Consider the following 18,183-nt stretch of genomic DNA (forward strand, 5'->3'; position numbering starts at 1 on the left):
CACAGACCTAAATTGATATTGAGTTAGAGGAGAAGCGTTTGCATTCACAAAGAAAGCATTACCACCCCCTGGTCTGTGATGCGAATACTGAGATATCATACTCACCGGACAAATACCACCCGACCCAACTCTGTTCACTCGAATCCAGGTACCCTTACCTAACTGATCCATCTTCGACGTCGGAAGAAAGAACAAGACATAATTAACATGAACATGGACATAATAGGACATAGGACACCTATTGTCAGGAGAACAATTACAGTTTTTGTAACCCTTTAAAATCTGCTTAAATCAAGAAATAATCTAACATAGAAGGAGAACCCAAAACCCGAAGTAAAAAGGAAACACCTGACATAACCCTTAAAACAGTAGCATAAGTCAGTCCCTCCCTAAATAACGCCACACAAAATCCCAATGCAGCAACCTCGCCACTATAATGAGAAGACCAACCTCTAGCTGCTGTAAAACTACACCACCTAAGCCAAGAACGGACGTAATCCGACCATGTCGCTGGAGCCACAGAAGACTGTAAGTAAGACATACCTAAGACCAAATCAGATTCCACAGGTACGCAGGGCACAACTCCTCTTTCAGATCGGCCCCTTCTGCCAATTGCCGGAATCTCTGAAACTGGGAAAGCGAATCAGCAATCGAATTATCTATCCCAGGGACATGACGAGCTTTCAGCCAAATATTTAATTTTAAACAGAGAAGCACCAGATGACGTAACAATTTAACTACTAACGGACACTTTGATAACAAACAGTTAGCTGCAAATAAAAACACCCTTATTGTCAGTATGCAAAATAATTCTCTTATTGGAAAAACAACTCCCCCATAAAACTAAAGACACCACAACTGGAAAAAGCTCCAACAAAACAATATTCTTAGTCACCCCATTCATAACCCAAGCAGGATGCCATTCTAATGCACACCAAAACCACAAGAACCAGCAGCATCCGTGAATAACTCCATAGAAGAAGCCAAAACAAAATCTTCCTGCCAATACGACCTGCCATTATACTGCTGAAAGAATTCCAACCAAACCATAAAATCTTCTTTAACCTCCTTAGATAAACTAACATGAAAAGACAGGTTCCTCACACCAGAAATCTTTGCAGACAATTGCCGACAAAACACCCGGCCCATCAGCATAACCCTACTAGCAAAAGCTTACATACCCAAAACCGAATGAATCTCTTTTACCGTGGCTTTTCGCTTCCTTATCAACAAAGACAACACCATGCAAATTCCGGACACCTTTTGCAACGGAAGACAAAATTCACCTTTCACAGAATCGATGACAATCCCCAAATATCCTGAACAATTAGTAGGGTAAACTGTCTTATCCTCAGCTAACAGAACACCAAACTCAGAACACACTGCAAAAAAGGATTCCAAAACCTCTGAACACGCTGAAGAATCCGCTGGACCAATGAACAGAAAATAGTCTAGACAAGGAACATCCCATGGGAATACATTTATCAAAATAAAAGAAACCCTGAAAATGAAAACCAAGCGAATTAAAATGAGAAGGATGTACAGATAACAGGCGAAAGGCGGACTGACGCTCACCTTTCCCATCAAAGCACCTTTTCCAAAACTACGTATTAAATCTATTGCTGAATCAAACGTGGCATACTTAACCGAACACAATGCTTTATCAATTTCATCATTTAACCGCCTCCGGACCGCCTAACGCAGGATCGTGTTCCGGAACGGCAGCGCTGCGCAGAGTCACGCATATACGCGTCATCTCGCGAGATGCGAGATTTCGCTCAAAGCCGGCCCGCGCATGCGCATCGCGGGCCGGCAAAAGTTAAAGGACAATTTCGTCACCAGCCTGCCAGCAACGATCATTGGCTGGCAGGCTGGCGATTTTCAAAAAAACAAATCACAAGCCATATAACAGATCATATTAGTAAATATGATCTGTTATATGGCTTGTCTGCTCCTCTGCTGGTCCTTTTCGTCGGTTGGATCCAGCAGAGGAGCAGACTTCACAGTGAGTAGCACCAACACCACACTTTAGCCCCAGATCACCCCCTGCACCCCAATTAACCCTTTGATCACCCCTTTGATCGCCCCTGTCAATCACTTAGTGAAAGACAAAAAGTGATCAGTATTGGCTGTTAGGTTTTAGGATAGTTTAGGCCCCTTGGTTAGGTAGTTAGCGATCGGTTAGCGCCCAGCCCACCGCACCGCAGTCACATTTTCGCTGTTTAGCGTATCGCTAATCAGCATTTGTACTTTTATAGTATCTGTAAGTGATCAAAACTGATCACGGTCAGATCTATAATAGTATTAGTGTCACTTTAGTTCGCCCTCCACCCAAAACGCAGTGTTTGCCCGATCAGGCCTGATCGGTCGCCCACACGTGCGTTCACCCACGCCCGCCCCTCCGCAGTGACAAAAAATATATATTTTTTGATCACTGCACATTCACTTTACAAGCACTGCGGCGATAAAAAAATCTGTTTTGATATTTTTTATCAACCGCAGCGGCCTCCGGTACTTCGCTAGCCTCCCCTTTGTAAAACAGGCTTGCTTTTTTTCTTGGGTAGTCTCAGGAAATACCCCTAAATTTAGTAGTCCAAAATGTCAAACAGGGGGTATTCTTCTGAAGAGGCCTACAGGATTCTGACCCAGTCGGATGAGGAATGGGAACCCTCATCTGACGAATCTAGCGGGTCAGAATATGAACCTGTAGAAAGCAGTGGCTCTCTGACCTAAAGTTCGGACGAGGAGGTGGAGGTCCCTGATAGAACCAGGCGTACCCGGCCCCGTGTCGCTAGACCACAGGTTGCGCAGGATCCGCTTCAAGAGCAGCAGAGTGGGGCTGGCGCTGCCGGATCACGTGGTGAGGCATACACCAGCAGCGCAGCCCTCCCTGGACCTAGTACCAGCACTGCCGTACAACATGGTGAAGTGGCGAGCACCAGAAGGGCAGTTGAAGCTGGTACGGTGGCACGTGCAGTAGTTACCCCGTCGCAGCCACCGCACAGACAGGCCCGTAGAGCCCCTAGAATCCCTGAGGTGCTGGCAAACCCTGATTGGCAGTCACCAACTGCAGCCGCACCATTAGTTCCCCCTTTCACCGCCCAGTCTGGAGTTCGGGTTGAGACGGCTCAGATCGGTTCGGCCCTGGGATTTTTTGAGCTGTTCTTGACTGCGGAGCTCTTGGACTTAGTCGTGGCAGAGACAAACCGGTATGCCACACAATTTATATCCGCCAACCCGGGAAGCTATTATGCACAGCCTTTCTGGTGGAAACCAGTCCAAGTTTCCGAAATTAAATTTTTTCTGGGCCTTCTTCTCAACATGGGTCTAACTAAAAAGCATGAATTGCGGTCATATTGGTCCACGAACCCGATTCATCACATGCCCATGTTCTCTGCTGCTATGTCCAGGGCACGATTTGAGGCCATCCTCCGTTTCCTGCATTTTAGCGACAACACCACCTCCCGTCCCAGAGGCCACCCAGCTTTTGACCGGCTCCACAAAATTCGGCCCCTCATAGACCACTTCAACCAGAAATTTGCAGATTTGTATACCCCCGAGCAAAACATCTGCGTAGACGAGTCCCTAATACATTTTACCGGGCGCCTTGGCTTCAAACAATACATCCTAAGCAAGCGTGCCCGGTATGGGGTCAAATTGTATAAGCTCTGTGAAAGGGCCACAGGCTATACCCACAAATTTCGGATCTATGAGGGAAAAGATCAGACCCTGGAGCCGGTCGGTTGCCCTGACTACCTGGGGAGCAGTGGGAAGACAGTCTGGGACTTGGTGTCACCCTTATTTGGCAAGGGGTACCATCTTTATGTGGACAATTTCTACACAAGTGTGGCCCTCTTTAGGCATTTGTTTCTAGAACAGATTTGCGCCTGTGGCACTGCGCGAACTAGTCACGTGGGCTTCCCCCAACGGCTCGTTACCACCCGTCTTGCAAGGGGGGAGAGGGCTGCCTTGTGTAACGAAGAACTGCTCGCGGTGAAATGGAGAGACAAGCGTGACGTTTACATGCTCTCCTCCATTCACGCAGACACGACAATACAAATTGAGCGAGCAACCCATGTCATTGAAAAGCCCCTCTCAGTCCACGACTGTAATTTGCTCATGGGAGGGGTGGACTTCAATGACCAGATGTTGTCTCCGTATTTAGTTTCCCGACGCACCAGACGCTGGTATAAGAAGGTGTCTGTATATTTAATTCAATTGGCTCTGTACAATAGTTTTGTTCTCTACAGTAAGGCTGGGAGAACAGGATCCTTCCTCAAATTCCAGGAAGAGATCATCGAGAACCTCCTGTATCCAGAAGGTTCCGTGGCCCCATCCACCAGTGTAGTTAGCCGTCTACACGAGCGACATTTCCCCAGTGTCATTCCTGGTACCTCAACCCAACCGTCACCCCGAAAAAGATGTTGTGTCTGTAGCAGGAGTGGAATAAGGCGTGACACCCGCTATTTCTGTCCTGACTGTCCTGACCACCCTGCCCTATGCTTTGGAGAGTGTTTCCGGAAGTACCACACCCAGGTACACTTAGCATAGGGATTGCATCTCACAGGACAGGCACACAGGGCTATTAGGGCCCTTTTACTCACAGCTGCTGCAAACCTCTCTTTTTACCTGGGATAAAGTGCATAACGTACTTCGCCACATCTTTGGGCGATTTGCGCTTTGCACATGGTCCCATGGGGAAGGAGAGGTTTGTTCTATAAAGGTAAAAAAAAACTAAACAAAAAAAAACATACCGGTAAGTAAAAAAGTTAACGTTCAGTTAAAAAAGTAAAAAAAAGTTTATATGTTCTGTTCAAAAGTTAATAAATTTATTGCGTTGCGGCCTGGTTTTTTCTTTTTTGTTTTGTTTTTTTTACCTTCCAGGTGGACCAACCGATCGACTAGCTGCAGCACTGATGTGCATTCTGACAGAAGCATTGCGCTGCTGTCAGATTACACGCAAGTCGGTGTATGCGGCGCTGCAAGACGAGATTTCTCCTCTGCAGTAAAAGATACGTTTGCCAAGGCTATGAGCTGAGGAGGTGGCGGTGTTCATATACTTTGGCAAACACTTTGTATATATTAAAAAAAAATCCCGGCAATGATTTATTCATCCACATCGATTGATGTGAATGGAGAAATCTGGTTTGCCAGGGCATACGAGCTAAGTGGGTATGGATGTTGGGCGGAGCTCCTATGTCCTGGCAGACGCCTTTCCCCCTTCTTTTTCTTTTTTTGGCAGAGATTTTTCCACATTGACCGATGCGAATGAAGAAATCTGTGCCGTTCATTTTTTTCTTTCAGCCCAGAGGCTGAACGGAAAAAAAAAAATCTCATTACCCGTATGCTCAATATAAGGAGAATAGCAGAAACTCCTAATGCTGGGCATACATGTAATGATTGCGGAGACCCTCAAATGCCAGGGCAGTACAAACACCCCACAAATAACACCATTTTGGAAAGAAGACACCCCAAGGTATTCGCTGAGGGGCATATTGAGTCCATGAAAGATTGAAATTTTTGTCCCAAGTTAGCGGAAAGGGAGACTTTGTGAGAAAAAAATCAAAAAAATCAATTTCCGCTAACTTGTGCCCAAAAATTTTTGTTTCTATGAACTCGCCAGCCCCTCATTGAATACCTTGGGGTGTCTTCTTTCCAAAATGGGGTCACATGTGGGGTATTTATACTGCCCTGGCATTTTAGGGGCCCCAAAGTGTGAGAAGAACTCTGGTATCCAAATGTCTAAAAATGCCCTCCTAAAAGGAATTTGGACACCTTTGCGCACCTAGACTGCAAAAAAGTGTCACACATGTGGTATCGCCGTACTCAGGAGAAGTTGGGGAATGTGTTTTGGGGTGTCATTTTACATATACCCATGCTGGGTGAGAGAAATATCTTGGTCAAATGCCAACTTTGTATAAAAAAATGGGAAAAGTTGTCTTTTGCCGAGATATTTCTCTCACCCAGCATGGGTATATGTAAAATGACACCCCAAAACACATTGCCCAACTTCTCCTGAGTACGGAGATACCACATTTGTGACACTGTTTTGCAGCCTAGGTTTTTTTTTTTTTTTTTTACAAAGTCTCATATTCCACTAACTTGTGACAAAAAATAAAAACTTCCATGAACTCACTATGCCCATCAGCGAATACCTTGGGGTGTCTTCTTTCCAAAATGGGGTCACTTGTGGGGTAGTTATACTGCCCTGGCATTCTAGGGGCCCAAATGTGTGGTAAGGAGTTTGAAATCAAATTCTGTAAAAAATAGACGGTGAAATCCGAAAGGTGCTCTTTGGAATGTGGGCCCCTTTGCCCACCTAGGCTGCAAAAAAGTGTCACAAATGTGGTATCTCCGTATTCAGGAGAAGTTGGGGAATGTGTTTTGGGGTGTCATTTTACATATACCCATGCTGGGTGAGAGAAATATCTTGGCAAAAGACAACTTTTCCCATTTTTTTATACAAAGTTGGCATTTGACCAAGATATTTATCTCACCCAGCATGGGTATATGTAAAATGACACCCCAAAACACATTCCCCAACTTCTCCTGAGTACGGAGATACCACATGTGTGACACTTTTTTGCAGCCTAGGTGGGCAAAGGGGCCCACATTCCAAAGAGCACCTTTCGGATTTCACCGGCCATTTTTTACAGAATTTGATTTCAAACTCCTTACCACACATTTGGGCCCCTAGAATGCCAGGGCAGTATAACTACCCCACAAGTGACCCCATTTTGGAAAGAAAACACCCCAAGGTATTCCGTGAGGGGCATGGCAAGTTCCTAGAATTTTTTATTTTTTGTCACAAGTTAGTGGAAAATGATGATTTTTTTTTTTTTTTTTTTCTTACAAAGTCTCATATTCCACTAACTTGTGACAAAAAATAAAAACTTCCATGAACTCACTATGCCCATCAGCGAATACCTTGGGGTGTCTTCTTTCCAAAATGGGGTCACTTGTGGGGTAGTTATTCTGCCCTGGCATTCTAGGGGCCCAAATGTGTGGTAAGGAGTTTGAAATCAAATTCTGCAAAAAATGGAAGGTGAAATCCGAAAGGTGCTCTTTGGAATGTGGGCCCCTTTGCCCATCTAGGCTGCAAAAAAGTGTCACACATGTGGTATCTCTTTATTCAGGAGAAGTTGGGGAATGTGTTTTGGGGTGCCATTTTACATATACCCATGCTGGGTGAGAGAAATATCTTGGCAAAAGACAACTTTTCCAATTTTTTTATACAAAGTTGGCATTTGACCAAGATATTTCTCTCACCCAGCATGGGTATATGTAAAATGACACCCCAAAACACATTCCCCAACTTCTCCTGAGTACGGAGATACCAAATGTGTGACACTTTTTTACAGCCTAGGTGGGCAAAGGGGCCCACATTCCAAAGAGCACCTTTCGGATTTCACCGGCCATTTTTTACAGAATTTGATTTCAAACTCCTTACCACACATTTGGGCCCCTAGAATGCCAGGGCAGTATAACTACCCCACAAGTGACCCCATTTTGGAAAGAAGACACCCCAAGGTATTCGCTGATGGGCATAGTGAGTTCATAGAACTTTTTATTTTTTTGTCACAAGTTTGTGGAATATGAGACTTTGTAAGAAAAAAAAAAATCATCATTTTCCGCTAACTTGTGACAAAAAAAAAAAAGTTCTATGAACTCACTATGCCCATCAGCGAATACCTTAGGGTGTCTACTTTCCGAAATGGGGTCATTTGTGGGGTGTTTGTACTGTCTGGCCATTGTAGAACCTCAGGAAACATGACAGGTGCTCAGAAAGTCAGAGCTGCTTCAAAAAGCGGAAATTCACATTTTTGTACCATAGATTGTAAACGCTATAACTTTTACCTAAACCATTTTTTTTTTACCCAAACATTTTTTTTAAATCAAAGACATGTAGAACAATAAATTTAAAGCAAAATTTATATATGGATGTCGTTTTTTTGCAAAATTTTACAACTGAAAGTGAAAAATGACATTTTTTTGCAAAAAAATCGTTAAATTTCGATTAATAACAAAAAAAGTAAAAATGTCAGCAGCAATGAAATACCACCAAATGAAAGCTCTATTAGTGAGAAGAAAAGGAGGCAAAATTCATTTGGGTGGTAAGTTGCATGACCGAGCAATAAACGGTGAAAGTAGGGTAGGTCAGAAGTGTAAAAAGTGGCCTGGTCTTTAAGGGTGTTTAAGCTATGGGGGCTGAGGTGGTTAAAGATGCACCATAAGGAAAAGATAAATGATGAATCAAGCGAAAAGCATTGGGTTTTGGTACAACTCCCAATGGAGAAAGGCGAAAATTGGCGAAAGGCGGAGAGGTAAAAGGACCTGCAATCCTGCCTAACTCCAATTCTTTTGCCAATTTTGATTGCACAACCACAGGGAATTAATCAACAGAAGATAAATTATTAACCCCCTCACAACCAAAACCAGAAAACGATGGCAACTGAAAACCAAAAGCAAAACCGTCAAGAAGCAGCTCCGCCATCTTGCAATTTGGGTAACATTCTAACCAGGGACGCATGGTCACCAGGTTTACTGGCGTCCATGCTTTTTGCAATAAACTCTTTTGTGGATGGCAGGGTAGGCATGTTTTATAACAGTGAACCATCAGGTGACTGCCCCCACAAAAGGCGCATTCATGGCGATATTTACATGACGCCGGCCACCTACACTGCGCTTTGTTAAACGCAACGCAGGTGCCCTTTTTTAACAACTGAGACTGCGGAACTGCGGAGGCTGACTGCTGTTTTGGGGCAGAATAAGATGAACGCTGTGGCAACAATAAATTAAGCCACAGCCCAACATCCTTTGTGCCCCACCGCATGCTAGGATATACGGACAGCCTCTGTCTGAAATTTTCATCATACACAAACCAACCGATCCCCCAAAATTCTTATACGCCTCTAAAACATTATCCAAATGTTGAAAAAGTCCTGAACACTTTGTAGGAAATTATTCACCCATTACGCTGCAGAAGATACAGTATGCTTGCAGCCAGTATGTGAGATCGGGCGCCTCCTGTCCTCCTTAGACTTATCCTCCCTTTTTTCCAATTTAGCAACAAAATCTTTTGATGCAGGTAACAGCGACAATATATCCACAAATTAATTTCTCCATATCTTTTCCTTAACTGACATGGAGAGATGAAAGCACAACAGCGAAATATCACATGGTAGCATTTCCTTATAACATAACTCCGACACTCTTCCACGTCTAGATACCGCTGGAAGAGGGAGAGTCATCACTATCATAATCCCCACCCGTCCCCCGACCGCTAAAACGCCAAGTATCAGAAATATCACCTGCCGTACCAGCTGATTCAGGAGCAGGTGGGGGAAGGGGGGCCAAATTCTGTAAAGAAGAAAGGACAGAGGACAGAGATGCAATAACGGTACCCAGACCACTGGGGAACTCACCACCAGCTGGAGCTGCACTCCGAACACCAGAAGAAGATGCGGACGCCTCCTGTCGCTGTGTCGTGTTCTCCAAACACACACCGTCCTGCTGCTCAACACCGGAGTGGAGCAGCAGAGACTGGTGCTGCGCAGGCTGTGGATCAATTCTGCGCCGTCTCCTTCCATGTTGCCGCAAAGAATGTGCAGGGGGCTCTAAAGATGTTCTTCTCACAGAAGGAGCATCCTGGGAACCAAAGTGCTGCAGGGCAGAAGCAGAACCAAACTGCTGCTCCAAGTTTCCTGGGGACGCAGATTGAGGACGAACCTCAGACTGTGACGTCATCCCTATACGGCCACATCCGGCTTGTTCTACTTTAGCGCTGCACCTCTCTGATCTCCTCCTATCCAGAACAGACCTGCAGGGGGAAGGAGAGAAATGGGTGCGCTGCCTCTTCTTGAAGAGCGCAGCGCAGGCACCGCAGGCAGAACTCCAGCCACTTCTGATTCAATCACCGCCGGGCCATCACAGGGATCGCTGACTACCGCCGGAACAGCCACAGAAGAAGCCCAGTCGGCTATGCAGGATTCCAGCCAGGATGCCGTTTCTCCATCTCCAGCGCGCCTCCGGAGCTCCGCGACGAACCCCTCCATCAGGTATGCAGACTGGCAGCACTTCCTCCAGATGCTGGCGGGATGACAGCCCAACACTGCCCGCTACTGCTTCTATATAGCCCTAAGCCGGGGGGACCTTGAAACTATCCAACCAATGCCCTAACTGTTGCTGGGTATCTCTGGCTTCTTTGCCCAGCAACACTACCCCATAGGTATCTCACTGATCCAATGAGTGACCTCTGCCCCAGACCCCTCAGCAACCATCTATTTTTAACTATCCTAAACACATTTTAGGTGGGAATTTTCCCGCCTAAAACACTATGTGAAGGCTAATGGGATCATTATAATCCCATGAGGATCCGTCTATATAATTTCGGGATCCTATCATTAACTATAATGGGGGTGGGCCGGAGGTCTGGCCACAGCACGGCAAACATGCCGAGAGGCAGCCGGACAAATATCGCAATGTGCTGTAGTTTTATTCCGGCCACCTCTCGGCTTGTTTGCCGTGCTGCGTCCGGACCTCCGGACCACCCCCGTGATAGTTAATGGGGCCACAGCGGACTTCCGGCGGGACGGTGGACTTGTGGTAGCACAGATCCGGCAGGCTGTTCCCCCCGCTGGAACAGCCTGCCAGAAAAGGCAACCGCAAGTGTGAAAGTAGCCTAAGATGAAAATCTAAATCACTTTTTAATTGGATGTAAATACATTTTTGATCCATCTTTGTTCAACATTCATTGAACCAAATAAGACTTTTCAGGGGCCTTCCTCTCTCATGAAGAAATGCAGGGTGTGGATGTGCCGGTGATGTGTCATCACTAAATGTCACCATCATTTCTGCTGGGTGACAATGCTGGTCACCTTAGCTCTGACATAGTCACCTGCTTTCTGCTGCATCTGTTGCTAAGCAACAGCCTGAACATAGGCAACACATAAATTAAAGTCTTAAAGACACAGTAATAACAATAAATGTCTAGGTAGCAGATACACTATGGGGGAGATTTATCAAACTGGTGTAACGTAGAACTGGCTTAGTTGTCGGAAACAACCAGATTCCACCTTTCATTTTTGACAACTCCTTTGGAAAATGAAAGGTGGAATCTGATTGGTTGCTATGGGCAACTAAGCCAGTTCTAATTTACACTAGTTTGATAAATGTCTCCATATATGCACAAAACCATTGGGACACCCACACGTCACACCTATATACCAGTCAGGGGAAAACAGAAATCATTGGGCCAATAGCAAGAATCTGAATTGGGCCCACCTAACTCCGCCCACTACCCACCCCTGGCCCATCCCACCACCTGCCATGGCTCCTCCCCTGCCACACCCCCATTGTATTCCTACTGACTCAGAGAATAAAGGGCACAGGTCAGTTTTTCCGCAAAGGGATTGCCATAGGAGCAAAACCCCTAAAAAGGTGGAGGAATTGTGTTTTTATTTTTCCAATTCCACCCCATTTGGAATTTTTTGCCCGTTTCCCACTACATTGTATGCCATATTAAAGTACAACTTGTCCCGCAAAAAATAAGCCCTCAAATGGATAGGTTAACAGAAAAATAAAAAAAAGTTATGGCTCAAGGAAGATAGGGAAGAAAAATGAAAATGCAAAAACAAAAAAACAACTCCGGTATCCTAATAGTTAAACGGGTTATCCAACCCCTATTATGCCCCCCAAAATGCTGGGCACTAAATACAGGTAATACTAATGCCCGATGGGGAAGAGGTACAGCCAATAGCAGGCTGCGACGGAAATGAGCCTCCCTAGTGTCACCCGCGATGTAAGGGAGGCTCCTTCCCATCATGGCCTGCTATTGACTGCCCCCCACGTCTCTGGATGTTTTCATCTGCACGACAGGGGGATGCAGTGGCGGCAGTGCGGGCATTAGGAGGGATGCGTGTGCCGGAGAGCTGGCTAAGTATTACCTGTATGAGGTGCCCGGACATTTTGGGGGGCATTATAGGGGTTGGATAACACATTTAACTCCTTGCTGCTGATGCTTAGTGTGCATAACCCTACAAGGTGACTGAGTGGGGATGTGCAGCTGTGCTGGCTGGGCACTCTGTCCTGTATCAGCAAGCAGAGTTCATGGGGGGGGGGGGGGGGAGCACACTGTCCTGAGTCCTCTATGACATCTATGAGCCTACAGTGTCCTTCCCAACCCCTCAGGGACTCTGCTTGCTTGCTGCTGCCCTCCCCCCATCAAGAATACCCACATTAACTTTTTTTTACTCTTCTTACTGTGGGCAGCTCGGCTGTGGCACACATCGGGGGCAGGCAAGTGTTTATTCTGGGCCAGCGGCAGTGATGCTGGGGGGGCGGCCTGGCTGTGACCGAGCATAGGGGAAGCAAGCAGGGCCTGAAACGGAACAGAGGACAAGTGGACGGGGCCGTCCATTCGCTCTGGGCCCCATAGGCAGCTGCGTGATCTGCCTATATTGACAGTACGCCACTGTGCATAAGTGAAAATAAGGTGCATTTGTGCTCTACTGAGCTAAATATAAATACAATAATAAATAATTCATTCTATATGCAATAATTATTCACCAATGGGCATTAATATAAGTTGAAATTCATAATATACATAAATTGACAATCATGAAATACACAGTGATACAATAAAAAAATAAAAAAAAACACATGATCTAAACGAATTCATATGAAAAGTGCAAATTAAAATGAAATAAAATTTATGTGATTAGAGATGAGCGAATCGAAGCTGACGAAGTGCAATTCGATTTGAATTTCAGGAAAAATTTGATTAATGGTAACAAATCGCAATTTTTCCTAAAATGGCGGCTACACGTGTGAGGACTGAGGACATGGGGCAAGGAACTCTGGGAAGGCAGGATCACCCAGATTGACATGCATGCATGCAGACAATCAGCAGCCAGCCAGCACTGTGATGTCACAGCCCTTTAAATACAGCAGACATTTTAGGGACAGCAATTGGAAAAACCTCATTGTGAACAAAAAAAACTGAAAAAAACTATATTTGTACTCGGCTCGGCTATCAGAAACGTATCGAGAGCATGATGACAATACATATCTATCACTAACAAGCAGTAGAATTGTGCCGTAACTGCTGTAGGAAGAGAAACCTAAAGAGGGCCTCTCTTATACTGACCATCCGTAAAGTGGGAGGGAGGGAGGGTAAGCATTCGCCGTCGAGAACCCTACTAGGGGGAGGGGGGTTTATATAGGGTAACCAGCCTCCCCTCCCACAAATACGGCAAACACGTTTGCCTACCACTTGTACTCGGCTCGGCTATCAGAAACGTATCGAGAGCATGATGACAATACATATCTATCACTAACAAGCAGTAGAATTGTGCCGTAACTGCTGTAGGAAGAGAAACCTAAAGAGGGCCAAAAAGAGAAACCAAAGCTAATCGATGTACAGTAAATTTATTACCTTACATTAACAGTTTCTGAAATGCCATAGACAGTTCATTATGCATATTAGGAATGTAACGCCCATAACATGACGACTTCCACCTGCCTAGTCTTTTAATCACATGAACCGGAATCCCGTTACTAGATGCAGCGGATGCTGCGCCCATCCTAAAAGAATGACCTGTAATAGACCTTGGATTAACCCCGGCATTGACTAATGACATGCGTATATACTTGAGAAATACCGATAAGCTAAGGGGTTTCTGGGCTATTGTGAATAATGCGGATTCATCTGGTCTGTCTGAGATAAACGTTAACCATTCCTGAATGGTACTGACAGGACACCACTTATTGTTGGTAGGAAAATATCTGACCTCTATCACTTCCCCTGGTGATGCGGTTTTGGAGTGAGGTAACTTTAGTACATAACTATCGCCATCCCGACTGAAGTGCTTCTTCCTCAAGTATGTGGAAGAGGCCGCACCACACGTAAATTCCCCTGGCCTGAGGAACCCAAAGAAACCCACGTATAATGCGGCTTTGATGGCAAGGCTGATATCATACCCGAAGGGTTTTTTATCCAGAGAATCAGAAAGCAACTTAAAGGTCTGGCCTGATAGAGGTTGCCGGGTAACATGAGTTTTAACTGACTCTTTCTGAATACCCCTCAGAACTGCTCTAATGGGGTGGGCTGAGAAAAGTGACGGCTCCTCGGGGCGGAGTAAATGGAAAAAATGCTGAATTCCCGCCAGATATATTTTAATGGTGCTATAAGCTAATTTTAGCTGAGAGTGGCAAAACCCAATGAATGCCATTATATAGGAAATATGCCCCATACCCTCCGCTGGGTAAGATTCACTGAACTTCGTAAACCATGCCCATGCTGTGTTGTAGAGTCTGATCGTATTACTCGATAATGATTGGCGCATGAGCCTGCGCGCTGTTTCGAGATGGAGCTCTAATCCATCCTCAGATCTGCGTATTGCGGTATAACTGACGGTACTGGGTCTGCTTCTGGGAAAACCTGGAAGAAAAGAGGGAAATTGAAGCGGGACAACGCATCTGCTGCCGTGTTTTCAAGACCACTAATATGGGAGCACACAAAATTAAACTGATGTTGTAGGGATAACCACACCAGCCTCCGCACAAAGGACATAATTTCTAATGCCGCGGATCTACCACTAGCTAAAATCTCGACCACTACTGCGCTGTCTGTCAAGAACAAGACTGTCTTGTTCGTCCATTCCGCACCCCAGACCTGTGCAGCTGCCGCTATAGGATAAAGCTCCAAGAGAGGGGAAGACCGCATACTTACGGGGAAATTACCAATCTCTGGAGGCCAACGACCCGCCATCCAATGTGAACCATAGATAGCCGCAAACCCTGCAGTGGCAGCTGCATCAGAGTATACCTCTGGCGATTGATTAGATGCTACTGGGAAAAATAACGAGACCCCATTCCATTGAGACAGGAATTTGTCCCACATGCTTAAGTCTGCCCTGGCCTGCTGATCTAGACGAATCGGACTGTCCTGCTCCGGTGCCAAGGAGAGTAGTCTCAACAATCTAGATATAAATGATCTACCCTGTGGGATTATCCGAATAGCGAAATTGAGAACCCCCAGGAGAGACTGCAATTCTGTTTTGGAGATTACTGTAGCCTTAGTAACGTTAGATACCGCCTCCTTGACTCTAACTAGTTTATCAGCTGGTAAACTAGCCTCCATACTTTGTGTATCCAACTGTATACCTAAAAAGGTAATTCTAGTGCTGGGCCCTTCCACTTTACTGGCTGCCACGGGGACATTGAGGTCCTCAAAGACTGACTGCAGAACATGTAAATCTTGCGGAACCTGCCACGATGGCTCGATTAGCAAGAAATCGTCCAGATAATGTATGACGTGATTAACCCTAAATTTGTCTGTCAGCACCCAGTGTAAAGCCTTCGCAAATTGGTCAAACAACCAGGGGCTAGATTTGGAGCCAAACGTAAGTTTGTTGGAAAAATAATATGAATCTTGCCACTTGATACCGTGCCAACACCAAAGCTGTGGTTGCAAAGGGAGTAATTTAAAGGCGTCAGTAATATCCGCTTTCGATAGCCACGTATTGTATCCTAACGACAATATTACCTGAATAGCCTCGTCTATTGAGGAATATTTCATGGAGAATTCTTCTGATGGTATTAGAGAATTTAAACTGGGAATGGATGATGAATGAGGCGCTGACAAGTCGTAAATAAGCCTTTTTTTATTAGGATTGAATTTCCCGGTCACAACCCCCACCGGGTTGACGCGCCAGCAATCAAATGGTGACTGACTAAGAGGCCCGATCAAATAACCTTTGTCGAGTTCCTGTTGGATTAAATCTGACACAACTGATGGATTCCTATCCGCCGAACGTAGATTACTACACTCGTAAGGGACCTGCGGGAGTGCCATGAACCCTGTATGAAACCCGTTAGCTAAACCCTCTAGGACGAACTGTACCCAACCTGCCTCTGGGTGATCCGCCAGCAATAGCTTCAATAGATCTATATTTACCACGCCTAGTCATGTGGTCTTGACATCTCTCTGTGGACAGGCCGCCCTTGGGTGGGCCCTAAAGCAAATAGAGCATAAGTGTAGTAACCTGCATTGACTATAATGACAATTCGCAAAGTTAAAATTATTGCAAAGTTGTGACCTGCCTAGGAATCTGATAGGTCGACCTAATTTATCCATGCCTGTTGCCATTTTACTGGTGGAAGGGAACTGGAAACTCTTCACCTGCTGAGATTCTACCAACCCATTGCTGCTAGTGCACCATGCTGTCGTATGAGAATAGGAATTGCATAACGAACAAGCCGGGGCCTTCAAGCCTGCAAAGTGTCGGCAGAATAATTCGGTGTCCATTTTTGACCAGTCGATCCTCTGATTAAACTGGGACAAAGCCGCTGCTGCTTTTGCAGAGAAAGACCTGTGATACTCATAAAACGCTGTACCCCCATACTTATACCCAAGTTCTACAACTTTATAGAGATACAAATCTAGTTCTTCCCTTCTCTGAGGACTGACTGAACAAATAACGTCTCGCCAAAGACTAAACGCTAATACAAATTCAGGAATGGTAAGCTTCCTATTAAGCCTAACATCTTTTGATTTTAAGACCACTGACACTTCTCCGCAAGCGATTGTTTTGTTGTCAGGTGTTTCATGAGTGGCGATAAGGAGTGTACCCTCTACAATGTCCTGCCGAATATTGCTAGGGACGAAATGCGAGGGCGCGATATCAGGAAAACTAATAGGAGCTGTTTGGGGTTCCTGTTGTATTCCCTGAGTGGCCGGGCGACTGGCCCCTGCCGCAGAACCTGAGATGACCTTATTCTCAACAGATTCCAATCTACTTTGCACATCAGACAGTGAGGTAGCCATTGAATTGATCAAAGTGTGCAGTTGTGACAGGGACGTCTGAATTGTGTTCATAGAGACCACGTCCTGACTTGACCCTGCAGACTCTGACTGTAATAGTCTATATAGTTCAGCCTTCCTGGCTGCGGTGGAAAATGGGACCCCTCTTCTCGTTAATTCTGCCATCAGTTTAGGCACGGTCCATGACCTGTAGGTAGGTCCTCCACTCTCAGACTGTAGATCAATGCTCCCATGACAGCTAGGAGTCTCCCCAATTTCCGAGATATTAGACATCTTGCACTAGAATAGTAAAAGAGAACTTTGAGCATAGAACTTGTAATCTCACTATGAAAAGGCCCATCACCAAACCCCTGCCACCCACCTGAAAGGTGCAGAGTTATCAACAGAACTCTGTATAAAGGAACCACTCCCCTGCAGACAAGATGAAATAATTATAGCCCCAGCTAGTGCTCTTAAACCCAACTCTGTGCCTGACCCATGAACCGCAATCGTGCAATGACTGGAACCACAATGTGATATGTGAGGCCCCCATGCGTAGTGCCTGAAGTCGTGTCAGGACTTACTGAGTCTGAAGACGTGACAGACTATATGAGACCCTGAAGTCGTGTCAGGACTTACTGAGTCTGAGGACGTGCCAGACTATACGTGATGCCTGAAGCCGTGACAGGACTTATATGTCTGAAGACGTGCCAGACCGAACCCACTGCCTGAAGTCGTGACAGGTCTTAATAGCTGCAGACGTGGCAGCACGTACACTTGCCTGAAGGCGTGACAGGACTTACATTGAGTCTGTAGACGTGACAGACTTCTCGCTTGAAAAATCGAATTTTAAAGATGCGCAGGTCTTTATGCTGTATCTGAACGTATGCTGCTATCAGGCTTCCAACGAAACAAAATTGAAGTGACGAGCCGTATACTCCTACCAGTCGACAAGCTTGTAACCTGCGAAATGCATCATATTATAGACTTAAGCTACCAGCGTAGCCACTAACCTAACTGTATATCTAACTGAATAATCCTCACTATGTACCTATCTCTCCCCCCCCCCATTTTTTTTTTTATTTTTTTTTTTATATATCTCCCCTCCCCTCTATGATATAACTTTATTTGTAATCTACTTTAAATCACTTCCCTGTCTCTATTTTTTTTTTTCCACCCCTGCTTGCGCCACCTAAAACCTAATACAATCTATCCTATAGTATATATTTTTTGCCCATATATTCCCCCCCACTTCCCTGCCCCACCTCTCTTTTTCCTTTTTTTTTTTTTATTTTTTATATATATGTCCTCTGCCGCATCTCCCGTATTACTACGACCTCACTTCAATTTCTCACAAGCATATTGCCATGCTGCCCCTT

Source organism: Bufo bufo, chromosome 3 (assembly GCF_905171765.1).
Source record: "Bufo bufo chromosome 3, aBufBuf1.1, whole genome shotgun sequence".
Classification (NCBI taxonomy): Eukaryota; Metazoa; Chordata; class Amphibia; order Anura; family Bufonidae; genus Bufo; species Bufo bufo.